This window comes from Corapipo altera, unplaced genomic scaffold (assembly GCF_003945725.1).
Source record: "Corapipo altera isolate COAL_440 unplaced genomic scaffold, ASM394572v1 44, whole genome shotgun sequence".
Lineage (NCBI taxonomy): Eukaryota > Metazoa > Chordata > Aves > Passeriformes > Pipridae > Corapipo > Corapipo altera.
The window spans coordinates 8,916,339-8,936,110 of NW_020884880.1; the positions used below are offsets into that span (position 1 = coordinate 8,916,339).

Genomic DNA, 19,772 nt, shown 5'->3' on the forward strand with positions numbered 1-19,772 from the left:
GTCTCTAAATGGACTAAGTAATCTATGGAAAGCAGCTGCAAAGTGCCCCTGGGATGGAAAGAGGTTGAGCACATCTGACTTGGTCTGTGTTGTACCCGTGTCTTTGCTTCCTTTAGTTGTTTTGAGGCACTGAAGCCAGACTCTGAAAATAAAACTTATACAGAGGATAAGATTTCTGGGTTTTCTTTTTAGCTAAATACAAGCCCAGTAAACTCCACCTCTGTTTCAGCAAGATTCTTTCAACTCGAGTGATGGCAACATGCAACTGAGACAGTACTAACCAGAATGGTGGCAGAAAGTGTCCTGCTGCAGTGTTATACACAGCTTCCGTATTATGCCATAGTGGTGCACTACCATGAAGAACTAGGTATCCTGTCTCCATGACTGGGTATAAAAAGATGTCTAGGAAGAACTTGTATGATATTTCTCTTCAATAATCTCAAAAACTCCATCTACTTTCACCCCCAGCGGCTTATTTTGGCATCCATAAAATCCTTTTTCAGGGAATTCCATGGGTCTGTTACCAGGTATGTGAAAAACTGCATCATTTGGCTTCATTTCAAGTGATTTTTTTGAGTTTCTTCTTGATGACATTTAGTTTTTGTACTTAAACACACTGAACAATTGGTCCCTATCCTCCATAGTAGCCATGAACTTGAAGATCTTTATCACTTTATATCCTTGCTGCCTGTCTCTGAACATCTCCCAGTTCTATTCTATGCTTTCTGAAATGAAGGGATCCAATCTGTATTTGGTATCAAGGTGAGACAGAGATTTATTCAGTGCTGTGATGATGCTTTCAATTTTGTTCCCTGTTGTGATGACCCACTCTTAAGAAGCACCTAAGATTCATTACTGTTCCTTTCCTAATACCATTTTCCATTGGTTGATGTCTTTTTTAAAATTTCTTCTTAGCAGATATTTTCTTCTAAAACTATTTACAAATGTAACATTTAATTTCTGAGTGGTTGCAATTGTAAGATGTCATTTTATATGTGAAACTAGATTTGCTGTACTTATGCACATCCCTTTACCTTCCTTGAGTTCACTTGCCATTTTACTGCCAATTCAGTTTCAGAAATCTCTTCTGCAGTCCTGCCTGGTTAGTTCTTGTCTTTACCATTTCACCATTTACTCCTGTTTCTGAGAGAGCCAGTGTTCACTAAACATGTTCAGTATTGATTAAACCTTACTGCAGTGGCCTTGTTTTCTCTGGATGCTGTTACAACATCCAGAACATACACTGGCCTGGAGTCTTTTTGACAGTCTTTTTGCACCTCCTGTTTGAAGGCAGAATTATTAAGTAAATTTACTAATTGCTCTTTTTACTTTTTAGGGTGGGATAGGGAGATATTGTGTTCCTATATTTAATTTTCTTCTCTCTGTGATTTTCATCAGGACACAACTTCAACTTTTTGAAGGATGTTTTCTAGTTCTCAAGCTCTCCTTACCAGTATTATTAATGTTGTGTTTTCAGTTGGGTGTTTTTCCATGTAATCTCTCTACAATCTCTGAGGATTTAGCACTTTCCAGTGTCTTGTTTCTGTTTCAGCTATTCACATCCTTTAACATAACTACCACTTTGAAAAAAAAAAAAAAAGGGGGAAAAAAGGGGAAAAAAAAGAAATCTACCTTGTTGCCTTTGGCAATAGTGTAGCTGGATCAGGTCCAGCCAGGACCCTGCTGCTCAGGTCAGACAATTACTGTTTGTAGTTACATCCACTTTTGTGAAGTTATGGTGTATCAGACTTTATGCCTCTGTTTGCCACAGCTTTTTATGTTTAAGACTTCATAATATTCTTACATGGTGTTCTTCAACAAGGGATTTCCCTGCAATGAAACCGTTCATAAATGTAAGCTACAGTGGACATTTTTATGCGAGGGGAACTCTTAGATTACTTGAATGAAAGATGGGGTTTTTAGTAAGACCAGTTAAAATGATGCAATGCCAGCTTCTACCATGGCGTTTGCAGCTATGCTGGTTGATATGCAGGACTGAGGAAATAAAGTGTGTGTACAAGAAATGGTAGAAATATTTGATTCACGTTATCATTAGAGGTGGGGGAAGGCATGAAATTCAACCAATAAGTCAAATGGTGAGCAATCTGTATATCCAGTGCTCGGCTTTAAGGTCCTTTTCTTATACCTGGTTGGGGAATACAGGGCTACATTGTAAAAATATAAAGAGCTAACTCTTCAGTTTGGCAGGCATTGAAGGTCTTTGTCAAGTTTTTCCAGCTTCACAGATCCACTGAGTTTTTGTCACTGACTGTAGGTGACTTCCTTGGCTTTCACCACCCTTGCGCCTCCAAATCTAGCCAACCATGTAACCAACCTTGAATGCAAGGCTTCAGGGCTTTTATCTGAGTGAGTGTCACAGCTCAAGCCCCTGACACTAGGTGCATGGTCACTTCTTATGGCTTGAGGCAATATTGCAGAAAATTATTAATACAATTTTAAGAAAATAGTATATATTTGGGAATATATTTTTTCTTATAGCAAAGGAGCATTGCGCCTCATAACACAGGGTGATTATACCTGACACAAACAGCTGTTTCTGCCCAGATGCACGTTTTCTCTATGGAGTCCTTCGTGGGACCCCAAGGCACCCCTGCCGAGAAGGACTTGGAGGTGCTGATGGATGAAAGGCTGGATGTGGGCTACCATGTGCACTTGCAGCCCAGAAAGGCAATTATATCCTGGGCTGCATCAAAAGCAGCGTGGCCAGTAGGTTGAGGGAGGTGATTCTGCCCCTCTACTCTGCTCTAGTGAGATCCCATCTGGAGTGCTGCATCCAGCTCTGGGGTCCTCAGCACAGGAAGGACATCAATCTGTTGACGTGAGTCTAGACGAGGGCCACCAAGTTGATCAGAGGGATGGAGCACCTCTTCTGTGAGGAAAGGCTGAGAGATTTGGATTTGTTCAGCCTGGAAAAGAAATGGCTTTGGGGTGACTTAATTGTGGCCTTCCAGTATCTGAAGGGAGTCTACAGGAAAGACAGAGAGGGACTTTTTACAGGAGCATGTAGTGACAGGACAAGGGGGAATGGCTTCAAACTGAAAGAGACTGAGTTTAGATTAAATATTAGGAGGAAGTTTTTTCTGTGAGTGTGGGAGGCACTGGAACAGGTTGCCCAGATGAGTACATCCCTGAAGTGTTCAAGGCTGGGTTGGATGGGGCTCTGAGCAACCTGGACTAGTGAAAGCTGTTGGAACTTTAAGGTCTCTTTGAACCCAAACCATTCTATGATTCTATGATTCTATGATTTTGACATGTCATAACATGGTAAAACCAGGCTCATATATGCTTTCTAGTTAGTTTTGATAAGTTGCCAAGTCACAATGCTTAATTCAGTACAATGAAATGGGGTTTTAGTGGTTTTGATAAGCTTTTGAAACAGTAAGAGACAAGACGCTTTTTATTTATAACTGAACTGTTTATGGTGGTAGGTTTTTATTGAAGCAGTAATTCAACTAACAATTGCACTGTCAACTCTTATCTCTAGGTAGGAAAATGAAAAAAGACATTTGTATTGAACACATATTTCACTGCTAAGTGTTATGGTAATTTTAATTTGTGACCTTTCAAATGAAGTAAATAACTTTTTTTTCTCTATTTAATGATTCCCCCCCTCCCAATCAATCAATTTTTCCCTTTGAAATCAATTTTACTCTATTTTTGGAGCTATCAGTTGTGGGTGGCAGCAGGCAATTTCCTGTGGATTGGACAGATGTGAAGTAAAGTATCCTTCAAGTCAAATTGTCTGTGTCGCTTGTAAGCTGGAACAGAAACATCTCCACCAAAGCTTCTCTCCTGCAGGTTCTTCCACAGCAATGAATACCATGAGCTCAGATAAATTCCTGACTGTAGTGGCAGAAGCTTAGTAGTTTAAATGAAAGCTCAGATCTTACCATAGCTGTGAGCAGATCCTTTGCAAATGTATTTCATGTAACATATCAATATGAATTATGTATTCTGATAAACAATTGTTGATTTTTCAAGTTTTCCTACTTTGTCCATGTGGTCATTGCAGCAGCTTTCGGTGCTTCTTTCTATTCCGTGTGATAACAGTTACCTTTAATGGTTCACTAAAGTAAAATAAAATACAGAAAAGGTCTACTGATCTTTTCACTGTACCTTTTGCTGTGAGATAGACATATATTTCTCTTGGCTGTATTTTCTATGTGGTCTTCTGGATGGGACGCAGGGGTGAACTCCAGAGCTGCTTGAGACAGTGGCAGTAAAGTCCATTGGCTCCAACAGGAAAAACAACCCAGCCCACATACTTCGTTTTATTGAGAAGTATGAGATACAGTTGCAGCTTTCACAGTCCCTCCTAGAAGTCAGACATTCTGAGCTTTGGACACTAATGTTCAGCTTCTTGTCAGAAAGCCTATAATAATTACATATGAAAAGTTTCGATGCAATATAATCTGAAGAAAACAAGCTTTATAAAAAGAGTGATGGTAAATTATGTGTTGCACATCTTATATAGCAGAAATGTCTGTCATAGATGTTCCATTGATATGATATGTTTTCAAAAGAAATTTCATACTTCATGCAACCACACATCATTGTCATGTCTCCCAACTTTAACAGAGGTAAATAAAATTGTTTTGCACATAACGGTAGACAAGTTAGCTTGCTTAAAAATGGATACTGTTAAATTTAGTGATATATCAATCTTCCTTGATTAATGATATTGTTATTAATAATTGTAGTTTTAATCTAGTGTATTGACCATACTGAGTAATTTACAAATGGGGTTAGTTACTGAGCTGTGTGAAAAGTTTCCACTTGAAGTGGAAAGACAACAGAAAAGAATGTAAAGTGTAGTTCAAAAAATTGCAAAGTAGCAGGAATTAGGAAGTGTCTTGTTAGTTTCATAGTTTTGTCTTTGTAAATATTTTTACTTTTCCAGTGTCTCCCCCCTCCTCTGCTTTTATGCTCTGGGATAATTCAGAAATAGCAAGTGATCTCATCAATCCTGTCAGGTGGTATAGTGAAGTAAATAAGGTCATTTAAGGCTTATCTTTAATATGCAATGTCATTATTTTTTCTGTGGGTCAAATCTGCAGGGCTTAATATAATTTGAAGCAGGTTTGGTTCTGTCAGGCACTGGCTTAGATTTTGAAATGAACTTTAAAAATTAAGAGTAGTTTAGTCTTCAGAAAAACATTCCCTAAGTATTATATGTAAGTGGATAGCACTAATCCTGCCACTTTCTACTCTTGTTTTTCCACAGTATCTATTCTAAATCAATCTCTATATTTTTTTTCTGGTTTTTTTTCTTCCCATTTTACTGTTGTCTTTTGATTTGCTGTTCTGCATTCAAAATCTGTCTGTTGCTGAGAACCCTCAAACTCGTTTTCCTGTACCTCTTGGAAGGCGCTCAGCATTTCTCAAGGTTAGGCTCAGTGTTCAAATCATCACAGTTGAGATTTGTTTCTAATTTTAGATGTGACACCATCTTTTGTGACATGATGTGACCATATTTGTGAGGAAGGAGTTAGGACAGCAATAGTCATATCTTTAGCTTTGCATTTAATATAAAAGCAACAAAGATGAGGAAATCTCAAAGGGGCGATTTTGCTGGGCTACTGTCTTTTCATAAATAAGAAAATATAAAGGAATTCAGGAACTTCTGCAACTAAACTGTCAGTATTTTCTTAAAATAAGAATGGAGTGGAAAATTGACTTAATATGTGTTAATATTTATGAAATATGGAAAAGAAGGAGACAGATGGCTTTATGCAAGGTCTACTGATGATTCTTTTCTCAACAGATCTACTAGTGTATTTGTAGAGCTCATAAAGGAGATCTTACAGCTGAAGGCAATAGTACATTGTAGGCCTGACCTAACCTTCATTGCATACCTCTAACATTAGCTCACAATGGTTATTTTAAGCTTTTCTTTTAATATAACCTAGTAATTTCTTTGCTATTTTTTACCTAGTTGGTATAAAGCACCTGTAAACATCAGGGCTGAATGTCTTGGTAGAATTATAGACCTCACTCCCTTTTGTTATTGTTACTTCTAGAAAGTTTGTTTTATCATGAAAACACACTGAGTTACTTAGATAAGCTTTTTTTGTTTTCTAAAATTTGCATTCTGCAGCTGTATCTTGTCTTTGAGTAGCTTAGCTTTCTACTGTTTTGGCATAATGCTTGATGATATTTGTCGATATTCAACTAATAAAGGAAGACTGGTGCCAATCTTGCAGATCCATAGATGACAAATTTCTGTCATGTGAAAGTGCAAGGGTATAAGTTGCTTCAAAATAAAGTCTCTGATTGTCTCTGTAGCACCATCCATGTGCGTTGTTCTTAAAGTAAAAAATATGAATTGCCTCTCCATGAAAACACACTTCTGAAATGAAAATGTAAGGATTTAGTAGATCCCTATCAGATTCAGCATGTAAGACACATGGCTGAAATGTATGTACTCTGCACAGCATGATGCAGACTAAGGAGCAAGAGGGGAATAGTGTAAGGGTAGTTGGGAATTTGCAGACTGTCCTGGTGATAGTCAGAGGATGCTGAATTGGCTAAATGAACAGTGTTACTGTATGCCACTGTGTTTGCTTGCCTTGAGCATGTTTTAAGGCAGGCATAGGAAAGTATCAATAGAGAACTGAAGAAATAGTTGAAATTTGGACCTTTTTTTTTTTTTTAATAGACCCTAGACTTATTCAGAAAGCTTTGCTTATGCTTTGCAGTCTTGTCTTTTGGTGACATTGGACATATGCTTTTAAGTCATTGTATCTTGTTCAGTCTCAGACTGATAATGTGGTTTTTCCCAAACTGCCATTTTTCTGTGTTTGTTTTTCTAGCAGGCTTCCAAGTTGCATGGTAACCATCCCTTTTCTGCAGCCACCTCCCACTCCTCCTTTTCTATTCAGGTGCAACTCCCCTTCTGTGCACTGTGGGAAGAATGTTTTCTCTCACGGAATAAAAAGCCTACCTTTGTTTCACGTTTTCCAAAAGTAGGGTTTTATTCCTCTCTGTTTTCCATATAACAAAGGATAAAATTGCCTCTGGAAAGATTACAACTGATGAATATTAAGTATACAAACCTCACAGTATATTCTCAGTGTCATTACATCTGCTTTGAAATGGTGAGCCTTTGTAATCAAAAGGAAATGATGATTTTTGGATGCTTCCCCTTTTGCTTGCCTATCCATTGATATTTCACTAATTTATCACATGAAAATGTTGAATTCAAGAATTGCCTCTGTTATTTGAAAAGGTGAAACAGGAGAAGTCTTTCCCCTTTTGTTGACTTTTTTAAAAACTAGACATTTCCAGGAGAAAGAGGCACAAGGTTAACAGCTACAAAACTTAAAATGTGGGATGATTTCTGAATGCTGAAACCACCACTGCCCTCTCCAAAAAAATGGAATGAGATGTGACAAAATTGTCTGCGTTTGAAGTTTTCTTTCAGTAGTTGAGACAAAAATTTCTGCAGTATCTCTGTAGATGTAGGAAAGATGAAAGTTTGCAAGTACAACAGGAAAACAACTGTTAAGGAACACGTTCTTAATTGTATTTGATGAAGAATGTTCAGGCTGTTAATAAAGAAATTGAAGGGCACAATGGCTATTAAAGGATCAAAGAAGGAGAGGTAAAGGTGTGAAATATAGTGATAAATATAGACCAGTGAGGATTAAAACAAAAAATTAGTGATCAGAAGCTTCTGGGAGGAGAGACTGTGGAGCACTCTTTTTAGAAACTATAGAAAGCAAATACAAGACAGAAAACTGTAAATGACAGAGGCATTCATTTATGCATTAAAAGAATGGGAAACCTGATAAATGTTTGATATGAGCTGTTCTTTAAGGAATGCTTTGCATCTCTTTTTGAGTTCAACAGTGAGCAGAGATTATGGCAGTTAAAACCTTGTGAAGTGAATTCTGAATTAATGGGTTTGGAATAAATATAAATTCTAATGATTATGGGGTGTTTTCTTAGCTGATAGCAGGACAGTGGAAGAACTTTTACTTCAGAAGCAGCTGTTGGAAAATCTGTGGAGGATCTCCAAGCCTCCATCACTACAGGAAAGTAGCAATGGCAATGGTAGTACAATGACAGTACAAAACCACAACCTCTACTTCTATCTGATGGAGAGAGGCACTTTATGTTTATCATCGTCACAACAAGGCCTCTTCATAAGGCTTCTTCTGAGTGATTTTTTCAGCCTGAAAGGAAATATCTTGGCCATATGTATAAAATCCGTATCTAGTCAGACATGGAAGAAAAGAACCATGTTACTGGTCAGTGATTTTCTGAGCAAAGGAGCTCAATTTCTTGTATTGACCTAAGGAGGAGAGTTTTAAGCCAGCTGGTTGAAGAGAAACAAGAGACTAGCATGGGAGAAACCTCAAAAGTGTATTTTGTCTGAGGCATGGAGGGAGTCAGCATTTCATTAGCGAATTAAAGGTGGAGTTAAAGGAGAAGAGCAGGACAGGCAGTCATGTATGTGCAATAATGAAGAAAGACTAATGGTAAGAAAGGAAAGATGTAGAAAAAGTGGTTCTGAGTTACTGTTTTTTCTCTTGGAAAACAGTGGTGGGAGTAGTAAACAAAGAAGGAAAGGACTGCATTTACAAACATGGGTCCCACAATACAAAGACTGTTCTGGTCAGTTTGAAAGGAACATCCTACAGAAATATTTACCCTTATTTGCAAATGAGATTTCCAGACCATGGGAAGGGCATGAAAAGAACTCGTTAGTTTAATGTTGACGAGGGCAGAGGCAATTTATCATGGTCAATCATTGTTCAAATATCCTCATGCCAAAAATAGACCAAAAATTAACTGACCATGCCAGGTCTGTGCTGGACATGAAATAGAAGGAGCAGGTGGGTATGGCCACAGCTTTAGCAGAATGGGGAAAAAAGTCCTTCAATTGATCCCATTACTTCATCAATGTACAACAGATTCAATGACAGAAATGTTTGCCCGAAGGCATGCATTTGGTTTTTAGGTATTTGTTGCTTTTTTTTTTTAATTCATTGTCTTGAGCTAAAATAGACAATTTTTTTCAATACCAGGCATTAAATGTCTATATGAGTGAGATTCACTGCTTGCCACAGCTGTTGCTCATTTCTTCCTGTGAATGGAAATATCACTGAGTTGTAAGCCTGGGAACCTAGAGACACATAAAGTTTTTTTAATTGTGCTTTTTCTCAAGTGGCAGTATTCTGTTTACAGAACTATATAAAATGTTCTGAAGAGAAGGACAAGTTAAGGGAATACAGGTAAAAAAAACACCTTTTGAAATATGAAAGCAAGCACAGACTTTTTGTGTTTGTCTTTAGCTTTTGAGGAAAAAACATCTACCCTTGTGGTTTGGGGAAATCACATGCAATTTTATTTGGTAATACTCAGCTATCTGAAGTAATGTAGGATCTAAAAAGCATTGAGAGTCATGGGTAGTAATCAGAATTGCCTGTGGAAGGATGCAGATTACCAGTTCCTAACTGGTTGTACACTGCAAAAGTAGTTTGGCAAAAGTATTTTAACCTAAAGAAAGTGTATGTTCTCTACTTCCATGATGTCTGAGCACCCTTAAAGCACTTGTGTTCTAAATAGTAATAGGAAATATACTGCCATTTATTCCCTTTTGACAGATGGGAATCTGAAAAATAGCATGTATGGGATCTCCAATCACTGGAAATCTGTGATCAGCAGTTTCAGCTCAAGACTGCTCAATCCTGAGTGCCCTAACAACCATATTCTATGTTTTTAAAACATTCATTAACCATCTTTCATGGACACCTTTAAGAAATGTATAACGAATACATAGATATATAAAGGTCACATTATCTTTTTGAATGTTACTAGAGGAAAAGTAGAAACCTATAAGAAAAAAAAAAAAACAGTCAAAAAAAGTCCACCAGGGTTTCGTATGTGTCTAGCAGATACTTCCTTCCTGTGTGTCAATGAAAAGTTACTTTCCTTCTTGGTACTGCCAGACTAAGACTGCTGCAGGTCTTGCTTTCTGCTAGTGAAGAATTACATTGCTTCAGGTAGAGGGACAAATGCTACCTTGTCAAAATGGAACTGACCATCCATGTGAGTCAGAAGTAGATTATTGGTTCTGCATGACAGTGAATGGCATGAGACATGCTCAGACTGTATTGTATGTGATATCAGGTAATGATGCTGTTCTTTCCAAGATGACAAGGATTCAATCCTCTTCCAGATCAGGTAGGATATTATCATATCTTGCCTCTAAATTGAAAATTTGAAAACTGTATTATCAATTTTAGTGATGGGCAAAATTAGTTCTCTTCAAATCTGTGTGTTGAACAGAATAACATATAACAAGCCTTACTGTGTATCCTTTTTATCTTGGAAAGACAATTAAAATAAATATGAAGCTTATTAAATGGGGTGGCCAAATGATATGGATTGTTTACAGCCTCTCCTGTGACGCCAGCAGCATTGGGAATGTCCCTTTGTCCTCTCAGTGCACAAATGGCATGTTCCAATTGCTGCCTCCTCTGGGACAGAAAAATTACACACCAGTGGGGGAGTTTTGGACATTAGCATTGAAAGATGCAGAGGAAACTGAGACCATTCTCTAATCTAAGTCCTAAGGTAGCCTTGATTTAGTTTGAAGTTTGATGAAAAGTAAAGGCATCAGATGAAGTCTTGTATAAATTGCTTAACTCAATATTCCTTTTTCTGCATCATCGGAAAATGTAGTTTGTTCTGTACAGAAACTAATTGAAGAATACTGTTCTCCTTTTCAAAGGAGACCTTAATTTTTTATTTAATTAATGCAGTTTCTATCTCTACCAACATGGATTTAAATTGTTAGAAACATGAGATTTAAAAAAACCCCTGTGCTCTAAGACTTTTTTTTCCCCCATAGTGTTCAAAATACATTTGAGTGCTGTTTCCTTTGTAGATATCTTTAAATGATGTTGGCTAGTTTGAGTAGTAAGTTATGTTAATTGTATATATTGGGTTGGCCGTATAGATTTTCTGTGATTCATCAATGTCTTCAATATGCAAGTCCTCTTGGATACCTGTTGTACCACTGGTAATGAGAATTCTGGCTTAGTAAAGCACTATCGGGAGTCCTTTGAACTTCTCTCACTGTGCTTGTGGCTTGACAAGGCAGAGAACCTCATGACAATAAAAAGTTCTCGCTTTTTTTGCTTGCACTTTTTTGAGCTGAATTGGCAACCTGATCTGCTTTCCTTTAGAATCAATAAATATGTGTAAAACCTTGACATGCTGAGCAAGGACAGGAGAGTAGCAGGAGCACTTGAGAGACTCCTTAACATGGTATTGCCAGTGAAACCTCTCTGTCCCATCCAAGAAAACATCATTCTGCTGACCAGCAATGCAGCAGTGCCAAGACTGCTGCAGTGTGGTTTGATTTCGATGTTCCATAAATGTGTTGTTTAGTACACATGGTCTTCTTTAGAGCATGATCATATTTAGGATGCTAGAGAAATGGCTGTCCTCAGATTCATGCACTGCCTAGAAACACATTCTTTTCCAATGCCACTTGAGAAGAAATGAACAGGAGTTACCATGATCATTCAGTCCAGCCCTCCACAGCTGCAGGTCACTCTGAAGGAGGTACATAGACACTAATCTGCTAACCACCTCTGTACTTTCTTTCTCCTCATACTGCAGGAGTATGCACACCCCACCCCCCCACCCCCCCCCCGGCATCCTGAGACAGGGTTGTGGTCAGAAGGATCAGAAGGCAAAGTATCACAAAACATCTGAAGTCCAGAAAAAGTGTGTGAGAATTAAAAGTACATCCCAAACTTTGGTGTCTGCAGTGCTAAATAACTTGGCAAAAAAATGAGATGGGAGCCATAGGACTCAAAAAGATTGACTAATGAAATATTTTTGTTGACAACCATCCTAGGGTATTTCTAGCCTGATATTCTTGTTGGTACGTATGCCTTGGAGATTTCCCCTTGCAAATATAGTTAGTTGCTCAACTTCTCAACTCACTCATTTTCTGGTGGGTCCCAGAATAGCATACTGTCTCTCTGAATTGCTGGAGGCTTTCTGCTCCATCTGAGAGGACACTAAATGAATAGAAGTGCATACAGTGATTTAGGCTCCAAGTCAATAAAATACTCGATCATCACATGTTTTAAGCTAGACACTTGTTTATGTACCTTTCAGCTTTTTTTTTTTTACGTCAGTGTATGTGCACTTTAGTATTTCAACTGTGGTGTGTGACACCAGTAGCTGAAAGCGCTTATTTATCTGTTTATATTTTTATACACACGCATATGAGATTTACACATATAAGGTCTTTAAGAGAAATAGGCTTTGTATGCTTGCAAATAGTGATTGAAAGTAAACAGTGTGTTTAAATAGCTTACAGTAGCATTTTCTTTGAAATTATCTAAATAAAACCAGCTTTGCTGTGTTACTTCAAGTAAATTACTCCTTAAATGCAAGGTTGTCACATTTGTGTACAGTGCAAAAATGGAGACAAGTGTTTCTTTAGAATGGTAAGCAAATTAATATTATAAAACATGAGGATGTTATTTTTAGAAGCATTCTTACTGGCAATTAAAAGAAAAAAACTAAAGCTTGACCAAACTTAAGCCTGTTTCATCACACTGGTAATTTACTTACATGGTGGTTTTTTCAGCCCTATTATTACAGAACGTCTATTTTTAGTTAAGGCAGTGTCCATTTTTGCTGCACCCCTTTATCAGATAACACAAAACCAGTCTCATAGCTTTAGTTATCATCCTTTACTTCCAAAATGTAGAAAACTTCCTCAGTCGTGGCAAATAAACCATTTGCACACTGTATGTGCACATTTTAGTTGTCCAAGTTTACTGTCTTCAACTTTTTAGCCTTTCTTTTTTTCTGGTATTCTGGCAGAGATAAGGAGAGAAGATGGAGAATACAGTCTAAGTTTAAGATAATCTAGGTTGTGATTTATTTATTAATTCCTGTGGACATAGGGGTGATACCCGCTACCTTTAAGTGTCTAGTTTTTGTCACTATTACTTTTAGCCAAAACATTTACCCCATGTACAGCATTATTTTTTGGGCTGATGAAAATGCCCTCATTTTTTTAATAGACTATTCATAAAACCTTATTTGGATTATATTCAAATTTAAAATAAAAAAAAAAATCCAAATCTCAGGGAAACGTTCTTAGCAGTTTATTTCATTGGCAAGTGCTTTAACAAAGGGGGAAGGGACTTGAAATGAAGTGCAATCGTAGCATACACAGACCAGTCCCTCTGTGACTGATGACTTATGTAAGACCTGGCTTGTGATAGGGGAGATCCTCTGATTTGTTGACTGAAAAGTGCTGTTTTCCTGCCATTATCACCTATCCTACCATCCTGTTCTCTTGACTACCAAACAACAGAGTATGAAGTGCATAGATGACTGTTATAGAGCTATGCTATATTTAGAACAGGCCCTGAGCCCAAGTTTGATTCTACATTTTGCACAGTCAGAAGCTTAAGCTCATCTAAAATAGTCTTCCTTCTTTGCTCCTGGCACTGGGATTCCAGCATTAGCGAGTTCGTTTTCATTTATTAATTCATTTTTTGACTGCCCTTTCCCAGCAGCAATTAGGATTGAAGCTAATTTGAGAGCTTTCCCCTCTCAGATTCTTTGCAAGATATAAGTATATCTGATTGGAGTTGATTAGAATGGGAGTGTTGTCTGAACATGGATTCAATGTATTATCTTCCTGCTTCCCCATGCAAATCATCCATTCTGACCTGTGCATTTTTTTGGCCATTGCAAAGTGGGTTGAGGCTCAAAACAACCTGACAGGTTTTATTGTAAACAGTTTTCATTCTAGGAAACTGTAAGGCTTGGTACCAAAGACTTGCCCCTTTGTCTTAGAGAACTTAAGAGCACCTGCCTCTTGCTACTTTGAGCCAGTGATGGGGCAGATGAGGAACGTGTGGAAGCAGCAGCTGCAGCTTCCCACATCTGCCTGCTGAGGTGTGACTTTGCTGGGCCTTTGCTGTAGCTTCCCTCTCCATTTGTTCCATCCCTTCTATGGAACAGACTGCCCAGCAAACTGAACATTGCATGATTTGGCTAAATCAGCTTGAAGGATGAATAAAAGCCTTCTTAGGGCTGGTCTGGCCTTAGGAATACCAGTTGAATGCCTGTATTTACAAAAGTCAAGTTTATGACACCTTTTGGCAATATCATAGTATATTGGAAAGGTATTTTCTGTTGCACTAAGTAGCTGTATTAAGATTTTCAAGGTGGTTTGCTTAGCTAAAGGTTATATTTACTTGAAATGTGTTTTCATTTTCCTTTCAGAGTTATGAAACCTTGCTTTCAATTGTATTTTGATTTTTTTCTCTTATGCAGTCTATAAATTTGTTGCTTACACAAGGAAAATTAAGATCACAAGATTTCTCGAGAGAAATGCTGGTTCTACTGAAGTCAGGCAAAATATTTAGTTTATCCACTGAAATCACAGTTTCATCCTTTTAGAATCCTTTTAGCCCCAAATTCACCAGCACACTAAAACCAGCTCCCAATCTGGTGTATGTTGATTACCTTTTGATTTGCAGATCTGTTCCTTATCAGAGTTCAAGAGGATGAAGAAAATTAGATGAAAACTGGATCTGGGTTCACTGAAACATTTGGAAAAAAAAAAAAAAAACCACAAGAGGATTGCTGCCATCCTGGTCCAACTAACCATGAGGGTTTTATGTGGTTTCATAACAACATTATTGACCAGCATGAGATATGACCTTTTCCTAGCGCAGCAGTGGTCAATTTGTTACTGCTCTCAGAGGCATGTTTGTGCATGTAACACTGTTTCTCCATGTGCTTGAATGCTCCCCTGTGAGGGTTGGAGATGCTGGGAGAGGCAGCACAGAGGGAGAAACTGGCATGTGCCCACAGCCCAGCACATGGTCTGGCATCTTGGGTCCATTCCTTGGCCCACACATTAAAGAATGCCCTTTTTAATGCTTTATGTAATTTTTTTTTTTTCCTGGCCAAGCTTCCAATGGCTTGTAGTGGCAGTTCTCTGACTATATATTAATTTTTTGATATTTAAGAAAACATCTTACTTGCTTCAAAACTTAACAGAGTAATTGTCCCAATCTATTTCTTGTCTTAAATCCAAAAAAATCACTTAAACCCAGGCATATATTGCAAGCTAGAGATGGTGTTCCTCTTGGTTTTCTAGCCGTAGAGGCTGAGTAGTCTGTTCTTCAGTAACAGTGACCAGGTTGATCTGACCTGCCAGACTACCCAGCATCAGGAGATGCAGTGTGAAACCCTGCATGGATGTACAGATTATCTGCTCAGTAGATGTGCAACTACCTTGAAATGCCTGGAGGATTCTGAACATATTTCCAGCTGTTATGTGCTCTAGGGTTCCTTTATGCATGTCCATACAGGTGTGTCTCTCTAAGATTAGCATAGCCATGGAAGAGCAGGTAAATCTCACATTGCTCGTATCTCTGCTTACCTCATTAATGGCATAAAAGGGACAAAGTGCTTTGCTGGTCTGAGGCATTTATTTGTCAATATTTGATGTTGCTTTTGGCTGCATAGCTTGTGTGTTTATATGCAATTAACCTCAGTCTTGCCACAAAACATGGAGATTTTAGTTCCAACCTGATAAACAACTCTGTCAGCAGAATAAATGAATCTTGTATGTATTTCCTAGCCTAAATATTTATTTATTTCATAGCTCTGCATTGGTATTTGGGTTTTTTTACTACTTAGCTTTTTGATTCAGGAAAGTACCTTTGAATTTATGAAGCCCTTAAGAATATGCTTAACTTAAGCCTTGTGCTTATAATCAAGTATGTGTTGTTGAGGTGTTTTTCTGAATCTGGCAATTAATTTCTAGTAGACTTATTTATGTGAACAAAAAGTCATATTTTAAGAGGAGAAAGAAGTGATGTCATGAACTAGTTACAAAACCTCTGAGCTAATTTGCATGAGAAAGATGCGAGGCTCTCTGTATTCTTATATGAGAGATGATAAGAGACCCATCCATTTATCTAGCATAGCGCTTCTTATCCTCAAAACTTTGTAAAGTTTTATTCTCCCATTGTTTGTCATAAAATCCCCTAAAGCTGCAGATACGCCTTCCTTTGTCCCAGAAAATTCCTTTGAAGCTTGAATTGAGCTTAAACATTAGAATTGCTGTTTTCTCCTCACTGGAAAAATGTCCATCATGTGGTTTTGCAGCACTGCAAAGGAAAGCAACATGTATTCCTGCAGAGGCAATGCCAAGGCTTGCTACACAGAAAACTAGTCAGAAACATTCATGCACTACATATTTCCAACAGAGCATGTGGATTAAGTGATCCATTTTAACTTCCCCAGGGACTTGGAATACAGCCCCTTAGTTCCAACGGGGAGCAGGACCAGACCACTACAGCATCTCCCCTAATTTCTTACTGATCCCAAACCATCTGCTTCTCTGTGGTAATAGTCTTTTGCTGTTTGTTAACATAGTTAATCCTCTAGCGTAAGCTGTAGTAATTTATACTGGATGTTTGGGTTTCATGTGGTACTAATGGTATCTAATGAACTGTGACTAACAGAAACATCTGTTCTACACAATAGTTAATTTTTTTCTTTCTTTTTTTTTTTTTTAATCTCAGTGATTAGATATACAAAAATAGTTAGGATCTCTTTAGGCTGCAAAGATTAGAACTCAAACCTTCAGTACTGAAATAGGCCATATTTAATACTACCCATGCAACCTTGGTTTAGCTCCCACTTTTTTATGAATTGTTTGATTTTGATGCATGGTATGTCTTGCTACCTTTTCACTAGCCAAATGAAAAAGGGGCTGAAGGAAGGTTGCATGGGACATCTCTAAGACTGCAGTGTCCTCATTTAACCATATGACTAGAAGCTAGAGAACATCTCTTTATTTATTTGTGTGTAATATTTGTTCTACAATTGAGCAATATGATAAAAAAACCTATGCAAGTATTTATTTACAAGTAAGAAAACTGCAAAAGTTGAAAAGTTATTAATATTAATGAAGGCTATGCTCCAGAATAACATGAGTGAGAAATGGGATATGCTAAAAACAACCAGTTATATACTGTTTGTACTTTGAAAGGAAAGTAACAAATTTAAAAAAAAAAAGACGGAAGTGTAATTTATAGTGCTGCAGAGTTAATAATGCAATAGAAATCTTAGCTCTTTCTAATTTGAGGGCTTAATTTCTTAGCCTTAATGTTGCAGTAATGTGGTTTCCAGATTTAACATCCTTCTATTTATTTGTTTTTAACAACTCAGAGGGAAAATAAGAGAAACACATTGTGAAAATGCTGTAATGAGATCTTAGTGCTACTAACATGCCTTACATTTTCTATAAAGTTGCTGATTGCATTTAGAGTCACCTCAGCAGCACTAAATCATTTCAGCAGTTTACTCTTATCAACAGTGTCATTAAATTTCCACAAGTTTAGAAAATGCATTAAAAAAAAACAAACCAGAAAGAAAATGCCTTGTTCTTGTATGGAAATGTCACTTTATAACATCTATAGTTTTAAAAATAAAAACCAGATTTTCTTCAGGCATGAACCCTTTATTCTTCCCCTGTGGGACTCCTAAGGAACTCTTTAAATTCACGTGATCGTGCAGTTAAAATCTGGGCTGACTCAGCAAAGTGTTTAACTATGTGCTTAAATTCTATTGCAATCAATAGAATTTGAGCATGTGCTTAAATATTATGTTGAAAAGAAATGGATTTACACACGTGTTTTAAAGCTAAGCATGTACCAAAGTAGGCCCATAATACGTCAAAGCAAATTGGAAGAATTCAGGTTGTAAAAGCCCTACCTTTGTGGTGACTGACTTCATGAGTAAAGTATTTTGATATAGCTTTTATATATAATTTAAAATGTACAGTATAATGCTGTAGTTATTATGGTCTGTGAATTAGCTAAGATAGGACAGTTTATGTGTCTGTCAGCTTAAAATACGTACACCAGAATTAAGAATACTTGCAGCTAAATATCTAAATGTACATTTTCTACTCTTGCATATGGTTTGCTTTTATTTAGTTACTGAAGTATTTGAAGTCATTTAGAACTGTGAAGGCTATCTTTAAAAATGCAGCTGCATATATAAGAAGTTACAAGTACGTATGGGTACTTAATACCAGGATCCCACACTCCACCATTTTCGATGTTCTGACCTGTTTTTAACTTATTCCTCCAGTGTTTCCCTGTAATATGAAACCTGATTATTTTGAGGCACTGAATCACCAGGCAGCGTCATGTTCTGGTTGGCTCAAGGGCATAAGCAATTCCACTTTTTTATTTGCTTCTTTCTATAAAAAGCTTTTTCTGCATTAGAGAAGATTTCTGTTTCTTCTGGTGATCCCCCTTGCACTATGTTAAACTTCTTCTGCCCTGTACTGTGAAAGTGGCACGTATTTCCCACAAAACATTTAGGTATCTTTATTTTCCAGAGAAAATGTTTATGACATCAAATGGTCAGCAGTCAATGATGCGATGGTATGTGTTATGCTCACCTGCTGTCTTGCACTGTAACACCCTGTCACTGTGCTGCCATTGTCCCTGCTCAGACCAATGCCCGTGCCCCTTTGCAGAGCTGGATAGATGCCATCTGCAGAGCTTCACTGCTTCCCCAGGAGCAGTACTGCCGTGGAAAATGGGGGGAGGGAAGAGACAAGGCAAGGAGAACAGGGTGGTGAGCAGCAATAGGTGCTAACTTGAGGATCCTGCAGGGAAACCCCTGCTGCTGCCAGCTGCTGTGGTCTCCCATCTGTCCGTCTGGGACAGATCCTCACCCTCAGCAGGACCAGGTCATTTGGCACATGGAGAAAGCAAATGGGACAATGGAGGAGACTTGAGGCACAGACCTCCCAGATGCCATCAAGTATCCAAACATCAGAGGAGTGTCACAGTACTTTGTTACCTTGAATCTTCTCTTTGGTAACACAATTCTGAGAAGTATATAAAAAAATATACTTCCCTTGGCTATGATCTGTCATATAAGTTAAAAGGCAGAACCAAGCCTCAAATAATGGGCAGATTCTTGTGTCCTCAGGAGCAAAAAATTATGTCAATAGTTGAGAATTTGGTGGATTTCTAGAAAGTTCCAAGACAACCTCTGTGTTGCCTTCTTGATTACAGTGAGGAATCACATCCCAGTGGCCAGTGTTGCTCCCCTAGAGCAGGGACATGGAAGGGGACTTGTAATTTTGGTAGGTGAATAGTCAAGCTGATGCATAATATATGTAGGTAGCAACAGGCTTTAGTCACCTGTGTAAAAGTGCTATAAGGCAGAGCAGGGCCCAGAGAAGTAAAATATTATCTGTAACAGTAAAATGTGTAGGTATATTAATCAACAAATGAGATATGCAACTTCTGAAATATGAAAAATGAACTTCACATATCACTTATGAAACCTTCCCAACCACAGAGGAGCATGGTGCTGTTGTCCGATACACTGTCAAACGCTGCTCTTCTGAAACCACATCATCTTGTAGAACTGAAAAAGACGCCGTGCAAATTGCCTAATGTTTCTAAAAATAAGTGTGAGCTGCTGTCTCTCTCCAAATTTTAACGACTCAACCAAACAGTAACATAGACACGGTGAGCGTGTCTAACATGCTGTGCCACAACTGGTGACTTACTATAAGAATTATATGAAACATGCTAAATACGGAAAGGCTGCTTATAACTACACGCACAAAACCCGGTCCCAGGTTGACATCTGCCCCCGCCTTCTGCTACCCCCAACCCGATTAGCTGCAGAAATCGCCTCTC

At 38.0% G+C, this 19,772-nt stretch overlaps 1 protein-coding gene across 2 annotated transcripts in view; it reads left to right on the forward strand.

Annotated features, from left to right (window-relative positions):
• The window catches only part of HDAC9 (histone deacetylase 9), a 456,848-nt gene that overhangs the window by 161,378 nt on the left and 275,698 nt on the right, over nucleotides 1–19,772 (forward strand). The window lies entirely within an intron of this gene.